Raw genomic sequence first — 10,806 nt, 5'->3', positions numbered from 1 at the left:
TGGTGCTCTATCCACTGTGCCACCTAGCTGCCCCCAACTACCTTTTCTAATAATTTTTGATATCTTTTATGCTGTTTCTTATATATGATTCTTCATTGCTAATATGCTGCTGCCTTTTCATGCTCAATGTGCATCCCCCCATTACTCTATAGAGGACCCACAAATTAGATTCCTCAAAGTTTCTGGTATTTCACAACTTTTAGCTATATGTCATCACTAGAATTCTAGTGTTACAAAGACAGGCCTTTTAAGCCTGGAGTCATTTAAAGTACTGAACAATTTTGGAAATGCAATCTGACTTGTTCTACTTCAATTTTGAGCCTAATTCATTGTCCATCTAGTGTCTATCCAAGATATATGTAATGATATTACACATCACAGTCTAGACAATAGGCATTCTTCATCTACTTACCTTTTCTATACCAAACACTTTTTTTTTTTAAGTGAGGCAATTGGGGTTAAGTGACTTGCCCAGGGTCACACAGCTAGTAAGTGTTAAGTGTCTGAGGCCGGATTTGAACTCAGGTACTATCCACTGAGTCACCTAGCTGCCCCCTATACCAAACACTTTTGAGTAATTATAGATCTCCTTTAGTGGACTTTGAATAGTCTGGAGCATGACAGGATTAACATGTCTCATGCAAACAAAGTACATTTGGAGGACCTCTTTATCTATAGAAAATTCCTGTTCAATTCAGATTTAGTGCTGGATATTGTTCAAGAGAACAGCAAACACAAAAACTCTAATTGTTATCCTTTGATGAATGATATCTTTAAATGGAGGGTTATTGGACAAAATTATGTTATTTCATCTATCAAAGAATTTGCACAATTTTAAGGTATGTAGGGAATATATTTTGTTGGAAGAGAACCTCTAAGACAACATTTGCTTCACTGCATCAAAGGCTTTTTTATAAGTCAGCAAACAATTAAATATTGTGGGATCATATTCTCTGCATCCTTCAGTCATTTGCATTACTATAAAGATATGATCTGCTGTAGAACAGTTTGCAAAAGCCTTTCTCTTCCCTTTTTATACCCTAATAAAGGATGGCCAAACATATGTTGTACGTTATTCTCATAAAGACTTTTTAGGTATGCAAAAGTAGACATGCAGGTGAGTAATTATTGATGTTTTCTTGATCACCTTTTTTCATCAAGCCCAACACCCATATTTTTTTTCTCCCAAAACATTTGGTGTTTCAGGTATCTTGATCCATCAAAACCCTAAAATTGTGTTTTATTTAGATGGAATTCTTCTGTTTGTAGTTGATCTAGTTGTCCTTTCCTTCTTGTTTTCTTTAGTGCCATTGTTTTCTTTCTTTAGATGCCACATTTAGACTAACACAGTAAATTAGTCTAAATGTGGCATCTCCACTGTCATTTTTCCCCCACTGTCATTGATGGAAAGAGAAGTCTTGACAGATCTTTATTTTTTATCTTTTCTCCTTTCAGTTTCATCCCTAAGTGCTTTGGGGATCTGGCTTAAGTGGGACACTTCATTTCACCAAATAATTACTAAGTACCTACTCTTGGCAAGGCAGTATCCTAGAAACTAAGACAAAATAAAGTTGTCCTTGCTTTCAAGGAATATCCATCCTACTTGGTAAGGGAGGGGGTATAAATATGTACATAAATAAGTAAAGTACAAAGAAAATTGAGGCAGGAGAGAGCACTAACAACAGAGGGAATCAGGGAAGACTTCATGGAGGGGAGATTGAATCTGAATTAAGATTTAAAGGGAGATAAGAATGCTGAGGCAGTGATGAAAAGTGGGGTCATTTCAAGCATGGCTAACATTTTGTATAAATTTATGATGGAAGCTGGATTACCAAGTTTAGGAAACAGCCAATGGTTTTATTTGGCTGGAATGTAGAGTTTGAGGAGAAAAGTATAAGGCTGGAAAAGTAGCTGGCAACTAGATCCGGGGCCCTAATTGTTAGGATGGGCTCTTATTTTATCCTGTGGCAATGGGAAGTCATATAAGGTTTTTTAATGAGTAACATCATCAGATCTGTGGCTTAGGAAGAGTATTTTGACAACTGTCTGGAGGATGAATTGAAGAAGGGAGAGAATGGAAGTGGACCAATTAGGAGGCTATTCCTGTAATGCGAGAGTAACTGGGATCTAATATGGGATAGCAGCCACATGACTGAAGAGAATTAGAGGAGAAATGTTTTGGAGACATCAATAAGAGTTAGTAATTCATTAGATAAGGGAAGTGAGGAAGAGGAAGATTCAATGATTATAAGCCTATGTGACTGGGAGGATTGTGGGTGTTTTTCATCAAATTTTCTGTAAATGTTTCCCTTTTACTGCTTTTTGCTGTTTTGTGTGATAATAGCACTCATTTCTTCCCTCCTCCTCCTCTGTAAGACTTTACAAACAAGTTTATAGTGTCTTCCTTGTAGAAAATTATTTATGTGCATTAAACTTTCTTAGCAAATTTCAGTAGTCTGTACTGATGTTGGTTCTTTCACCCATCTTCCCACTTTTCATTACCAATAGCTTGTTTAAATAAGTCAGATTGGAATTGTTTTAATTGCCTATTTACTCTTTTATTCTAATTTGGTATTTATTTATCCCTGGACTAACAATTCCGTGATCTGACTGTTTATAGACAGTTGATTTGGAAAGTGATTCCCATAACAGTAATCAGCTATTTTCTGTCAGTCAAAATGTAACTAATTCTTTTTTCTGGTGGTTATTTCAGTACTCATTATGTCCACTGTCTATTAACTCTCTTCTTGAAAGAAATATTAATGATATAGATGTGAGGCTTTTGTGTAGCTTACAAAAATTTAGCTTCTTTTGTTTCTTGCTCCCAAACCATATTTTCCAACTTGCATTGAAGGTACTTGTTATTCAAGTATATATTTGGAGAGACTTATTTTATTCTTCATAAAATTTCTCTTAGAAGGTAGACTGTCTGCATCAAATGTTTGTGCATAAACTCCAATTATTTTCTTGGTGGACTTTTTACAAATGCTTATTATGTATACTGCAATGCAAGATAATTAAATGCCTATGCAATGTTTCTTGATTTCTTTAATAGCATAGTAAAATAACTATGCTATTTCCTTTAGTTGCCTGATAAAGGAGAACCTTTAAATCTTCCTTCCACTTCGCTGCAACTTCCTTTCTTCTTTTGGTTTATAGTGAAAATGTCAATATTTACATAATTCAATGTTTCTAGTAGTAGATAATCTGAAAGATGCGATTCTTAGCATCCTCTGCATTCTTTCCATTATTGTCACCATCACTGCAGAAGTAGAAGGGGGCTGCATCAGATAAGGATTATTTTGTAGCTTTCTCTTTAAAGGAATTTTAAAATATGTATACTTACTATTCATGTGCAGAATGCCTGATCTTAGAATATAGAATAATACTGTTATAGAGCTAGAAGTGATTTGAGATCATCAGGTACAGCCTCACTACATTGTAGTACAGTGGAAAGAACACTGGGCTTAGAATCAATAAGAACTGTGTACAACTCCCACCTCTGAGACTTACAAACTGTATGAACAAGGGCAGGTTATTTAAATGGCTATAAGCCTATTTCCTCATAAGGAAAATGAGGTTAATATTTGTATCTACTTCACAGCATTGGGGTTTTTTGGAGGTGGGGAGATAAGGGGAAGAGGACTGAATCTGTGATTTCATTGATATTGGAAACTCCTGAGGAAATTTTCCCCCAGAATTGATCACCATCTGCCTTGTAATTTAGACTCTCTTCAGCAGTTAGCTGGAGAACTGAAAAGTAAATTTGTTCAGGGTAACACAAACCAGTATCAGAAGCAAGGTATGAACCCTGGTTTCCTTGACTTTGAGGTTCTTTCTCTTATATTGAGAAAACAGATAATATGCATAAAGTGCTTTGTAAACCTTAAAATGCTATGTTATTTATACAGATGAATAGCATTTATACAGCCTTTTAAGCTTGCAAAGCACTTTACAAATACTATCTCATTTGAATTAAACAATAATTCTGCTAGGTAAGTGCTATTATCCCCATTTAACAGATAGGGAAACTGAGGCTGGCTGAAGTTGTGATTTGCCCATGGTCACACAGCTAGTAGGTTTCTGAGGCTGGATTTAAATTCAGGTTTTCTTGTTCTAGGTGCAGTACTCTATTCACTGTGCCACCAAGCAGCCAAATGAAGACCAATGACATCTGCAGTTAGAAAGCTTGTACAGGTAGGACTTTTAATCCTTAGTCCATCATAGCACTCTTTCCATGCTTTTGCCCTACAGCACAGAAATGACGTAGCAGATATCTTTAATCATGTGTTCCATATATGAACTTAGGGATCCCATAGATAACATAGGCAGGCCAAGGAAGAACAGAGGATCATCAATTTAGAGATAAGAAGGATGATAGAAACCATTTAGTCCAATCCTTTATTTTACAAATGGAGAAACTGGGGTCCCAAGAACTGAAGTAGAGCTGGTAGTACATGGTAGAGGTGGGCTTTGAATCCAGGTCCTCTTGCCTCCAAATCCATTGTTATTTCCCTTGATCCTACTGTGAGACTGTATGTGAATATATATTTTTTGGAATGTGGGTCGGAGAGAGGAAATTTGTAGGATTTTACAGGAAACAATGACAGCAAATTTCAGCGAGCAGCCTATTCAACTTGCCTGAATTTCTTAAGGCTCCATTACTACTTCTACCCCACTCTATGCAATAAGGTAATGGGAATTAATCCCTAAAGTAGGTTCTCCTGGAACTTACTAGGGCTACAAACCTAGGGAGCTTGCATGGTATTTACTGGCATTTACTCTGACCAATCAGCAAGGCAGAAGAGATAAATAAAACAGAACAAGAAAATATGGGTGGAGCAAGATTAATAATTTTCTTATCATTAGGGGACTTTGGTAGAATGAAGGGATATAGCAATGTTCTCTGTTTATATTTAAAAGTGTGCACATATACACAGATTTGACTTTTGTATACTTGTGTAATTTTAGAATTAAGGCACTAATCATATCTCTATCTATTGTGCTATGATACTTTGGCGTTTTTCTACAGATCTATTAATTCTAATTAGAAAAGAAAAGGGAGGGGCAGCTAGGTGGCACAGTGGATAGAGCACTGGCCCTGGATTCAGAAGGACCTGAGTTCAAATCCAACCTCAGACACTTAACAATTATTAGCTGTGTGACCCTGGGCAAGTCACTTAACCCCAATTGCCTCACCAAAAAAAAAAAAAAAAAAAGAAAGAAAAGGGAGTCATCTAAAGAAGCCATGTCAATGAAGGAACTGACTTTTTCTGTTTTAAAAAGACATGTACAGGGGCAGCTAGGTGGTGCAGTAGATAAAGCACTGGCCCTGGATTCAGGAAGACCTGAATTCAAATCTGGCCTCAGACACTTATCACTTACTCGCTGTGTGACCCTGGACAAGTCACTTAACCCCAATTGCCTCCCCACCCTCCCAAAAAAGATATGTACAGAAGACGATAGAAAGGGCAGGTAATAGATAATGTGAGAAATGGCCTATATGGGCAGTGTTATAACAGAATGTATTGAGGATGCATGGCACTATATACAAGGTGCAACAAAAAGGGCTTTTAAGAGTCCTTTATAAAAGCCCTAGTATATCACAGACAAGTAGGTCAATGTGTTACTAACATGTTAAACTTAATATATATTCTTAAAAAGCTTCATGTGATAGGTTCATAGTTTCATTATAATTCTTTTCCTGTACTTATTTATATGGAAATGCTAATTTGTTAATTTTCTGGCTCATAATTTAAAAATTAAAACAAAATACAAAGAATAAAAATAATTATGGAGAAAAAAGAATCAAAGAAGTGGTAGGCCATCCTAGGCAGGATGAAGATAATGGATTAGAAATAAGGCACAACTATTGGACTAATTTTTGTTTTCTCTAGCAAAGAATGATCTTTAGACAAAGAAAGATTAAAAAATGGCCACTAGGGAGTTAAATCCCAAGATATGTAAAAAGGTAACAAGAACATCTAGTGCTTTTGATGCCAAGTCATGAGTACCAGGCAAATTATGTCTAAGGTGGAAGAACTAGAGAATGTGACTGCTGAGTCACTTTTTTCTTTGAAAGATCCTGGAGAATGGGAGAAGGGCAAATCTTACCTGAATTTTCAAAAAAAGAGAGTGCCATTTACAAATTATAGTCTGGTAAGCTTGACCTATTTCTGGCAAATTTCTAGAAAACATTAAAAGAGAATTCCCAACACCTATAAAGACAAGTAGTATACACAAATCATCAGAACAAGTCATGCCAGACTAAGTTTTCTTATATCATAAAATTATTGTAGATACATTTGTATAGATTTCAGAAAGGCATTTAAAAGAATGGTTCATATTACCCTTCTAAGCAAGAGGGAGCGCTTTGGGATGGTCAATAATGAAGTCAGTTGTATTTCAGCCAGGATGAATAACTGTATCCAGAGAATGGATTATTAATGGCTAGATGTCAAACTTGGAATGAGGTTCCCATGGAAAGCCTAGTTAGTGATTTGTGCTTGAACCTGTGCTATCTAACATTTTTATCAATGACTTGGAAAAAAGTGTAGATAGAATAATTATGACATTTTCAGATGACATAAGACAGAGAATGGCAAACGTACTGGATGACAGGATTTTTTAAAAAGTAGCCCTACTTGGCAAAAAAAATATTAAGTTGAATCTAAATTTAAACGGAAAATTGTTGAGTTCTATACTTGCAGGCAAAAAAATATTAAGTTGAATCTAAATTTAAACAGGAAAAATTGTTGAGCTCTATACTTGCAAAGTTTATTTTTTAACCCAAATATAAGATGAGGAAAGCTAATGCTGCTTTAAACTATATCAGCAAGCTTAGTGTCCAGGACTAGAGAGGTGACTTTTCTTCTCTGGTTAGATCACTTGCAGTATAGGCTCTATATTTTAGAAAGGACTAAAGTAAGGTGGATGGTATCTATCCAGGGAAAGAATGTCCATGATGGTGAAGGGATTCAAGTACCTGCCTCTTAATAACTGGCTAAAAGAATTGAGGATGTTTGGCATGAAGCTTTGGGCACATCAACAGTCTTCAAGTGTCTGAAAAGGTGAATTGGAAGGATTCAACATTTTGTTTGGTACCCAAACGGGAGTGAGGGGTTAGAGAGTTGTAGAAAGGCAGATTTGGGATTAATGCAGGGAGAAACCTCCTAATAATGAGGTAGACAGAAGTATAAAAGGCTGCTTCAAGAAATAGTACTCATAATCTTATAAAAATAAATGTTTATAACTATATTTATGTGTAACTGGAAAATAATAAAATACTTTTAAGATAAAAAATAGCACTCATTTAAGAGTTTTAATCAGAGGCTGGATAGACAGTTAGTAGAAATGTTATTGGGGGGATTCTAAGTCATATATTGGTTGGATTAAGACCCTTTATAACCCTGAGATCCTATTAATTTTTGTTGTGTTCTAGTCCTATAATTTTACCACTTGACATCCTAAGATTCCTAAATTCTTTATATTGTTTTAATCTATTAGCACTCAAACACATTCACATAATTTCACACAATAACATTTCCTTCTTTACTTGATATGTTCACTTTAATGTGTCGGGGCGGGGGTTTCAAGTATTCATATCTTCATCTAACACCTGATGCCACTGTTACCCTGGACAATTTTCTTTAATCTTTGAGAAACCTCATTCTGCTACAATAAATAACATGTCAGAATTACATAGCCATCATTGGCAAATTTTGGAACTGCTTAATATTTCTCTCTCGAAGATTTCTTGCTGTGTGACTAGCATATAGTAGGCATTTAATAAATGCTTGTTTTCTTAAAAAACAGATGTTTTAATAGTGATATAAAGGGGGCATGATTTACAAGATAAAGTAGTATTAACCTTACTAAGGAACAAGGGAAGGCCAACTAGGCAGATGCTGAACTCCTAGCTCCCTACTACATCTTCTTAAGGTTAAAGTTACATTAAGGGGTGAAGAATTCAGAGTATGAGAGGCAAGAGGCAAATAGATTCAGGTATAAGAGCAATAACTAGTTTTCTTCTACCCTACCCTACAAATGACAAGCTGCAGCCATCTATAAATGCTCACTCACTTGTTCTGTCAGCTAACACTGTCTTCCTGGGAAAGGAAAAGCTTCTACTTTTAAGTCTCTAATGGCCATTCTTAAGTTTCAAAGTAGGAACAAAAAATATTATGTGCGTATTCCTGTGTACATAATGTGGGGTGGTGGGGGTGGGTAAGGGAGTAGGGGAGAAAGCATCCACTCAACCTCTTTAGATGCTTCAGTTTCATAAACATAAGTAAACCTTTACATTGTTATTTGCTGACCACTGGCAGGTCAGTCATGGGCTAGCATGTCAAATTATTCTAAACAACAACACTGCTTCCTGAACAGAAGGAGTCGTCCTTTTTTTTTTTTTTTTTTTTGGTAAGGCAATTGGGGTTAAGTGACTTGCCCAGGGTCACACAGCTAGTGTCAAGTGTCTGACGCTGGATTTGAACTCAGGTCCTCCTGAATCCAGGGCTAGTGCTCTATCCACTGTACTACCTAGTTGCCCCAGGAGTAGTCCTTTTTAAAAACGATTAGCAGGGGCAGCTAGGTGGTGAAGTGAATAGAGCACCGGCCCTGGAGTCAGGAGTACCTGAGTTCAAATCCGGCCTCAGACACTTAACACTTACTGGCTGTGTGACCCTGGGCAAGTCATTTAACCCCAATTGCCTCACTTAAAAATAAACACACACACACACAAAAGGATTAGCAGCCCCTTTCTATGGTAGTGGGAAGAGCAAGAGAAGACGGATTTAAATGACTCATGGAAAAATCCATTCATTTACAGAGACAGTTTTAGAGACAGAAGTGACCTGTGAGGCCATTCTAGTCTAATCTCTTTATTTTTACTGATGATTAAATAAAGCCAAGAGGGGTTATGAACTTAGAAGGTTGCACAGGTATTTGATAGAAGAGGAGAGAGTTGAATCCAGGAGTTCTAATTCCAAATCCAACACTTGGATTTGGAGTGCAATCTATATTGCACTGTGCTGCCTCCTTATTCAACTAACAAATATTTATTAAGCAACTACTCATTGTGTAAGGCACCATAAGATAAAATTATCTCAAGGGGTAGTATACAATAATCACAATTCTGAAATTTTGGTTTTGTCTGCTGCTATCTACGTTTAAAAACTATTTCCAGGGGCCTGCACTTAATTGTCCTTCAGGTTCTCTATAGATTCGATACTCCCAATTTTATTTTTAATTTGTACTTCCCAAATCTGTTCATTATTTTGTAAACATTAGATGTTTTGTCTTAGTAACATTCTATACCACAAGAAGTTAATATTCAAATCTGAAAAGTATCTAATGCTGAGTCACTTTCTATCATATCCATGACACGTTTTCTGCTTTCCAGGTTTATTTGCTTTCTTCTGAATTTTTCTTTGTTTGTGATATTGCTTATTATGTCATTTAAAAAAAATTCTTATTATGCTGCTCTAATTCTGCTTTGTCTCCTGTGTTATTTGGCACCTCTCCACTGCATTGCAAATATCTCAGCTCACTGTGTGTGCTACAATACTTCTCTTTCAACCAAGGCTGTGTTAGCATCTCAGTTCTCTGGGCCACTTTTTCTATTTATCAGCAAAATGTACACAAAAACCACAACTTGTGGACCTTAGAATCTCAATGTGAAACAATAATTTAAAAAATTAATATTCACGTACACAAAATAACATTTAGAGAATATAAAATGCTGTTTTAAAAACATTCCTTTTCACCATACATTTGGATCAATGAATTTGTTTTTAAAAATCACATGACAGCTGATAAGGTGTTTAATAGATAAATTTTATGTCATTATCTTAGCTCACATGTAATTAAATAGACCCTGCTTTAGCATCTAACAATAATACTGATTTGACTATAATACACTTCAGGTTATACTCTGAACCACATCATTTTATAGATATAGATATAGTTATAGTTATATATACACACACACAGATGTGTATACATATGCATATATTTGGCATTGTCAAAAATTGTACAAGCCTGTGACAGAAACAGCATGATTAAAAACTAGTATTTGCCCCATGTTTTCTCCAAAGTTTATGTAATGTATAAACATGATAATATTTGCTAAGTCTTGTGCTTTTATAGAATAACCATATTTAGAACTAATTTATTTTTTATTAATTTTATTAACATACAGTGGTTTAGCTAAAATCTTTTAAAAATCAGTTTCAAAACTATATAATTTTAAAGACAAAAAAAATCATCTTCCTTTGGCTAATTAGGTGGTAATGTTATTAAAATCCACATATAAGCAATAAGTAATCAAGATAAAGTAGTGTGGAATTTATGGTATTTTTTATTACATTTTATTATTAGAGGGATAACATCAATATATTTTCAGTTGTATCACAGAACTGGTTGGTTTACCTCCATTAATTTCTTAAGTGGATTAAAGTAATTTGTTTCTATATTCAACGTACTTTTAAAATGAAATTCATTCAGGTGTTATTTTTTCACCTCTTTTGGTCTTTTGCAGTGTATGGTCCTAGTCTATGTAAATTACAAGGTTAGATTTAGTCAAACCAATTTACCTAATATTCTTGTCAACTTTAGAATCAGGACTTCATTAATGATAAGAAGAATAAGAACAAAGTCACTGCTGTATTGACATAATAGTTACAAGTAAAGTGACTAGTCTCTCAGAATTGATTTCCTTTTTAAATTTAAAAATAATCAAGGATGTCCATTGATATATTTAAAATTTCACAACATAATTTTTAAGGAAAAACACATGGAAAATAGTAA

The sequence above is a fragment of the Dromiciops gliroides genome, chromosome 2, assembly GCF_019393635.1.
Source record: "Dromiciops gliroides isolate mDroGli1 chromosome 2, mDroGli1.pri, whole genome shotgun sequence".
Taxonomy (NCBI): Eukaryota; Metazoa; Chordata; class Mammalia; order Microbiotheria; family Microbiotheriidae; genus Dromiciops; species Dromiciops gliroides.
Note: the sequence above shows the minus strand (reverse complement) of the source record.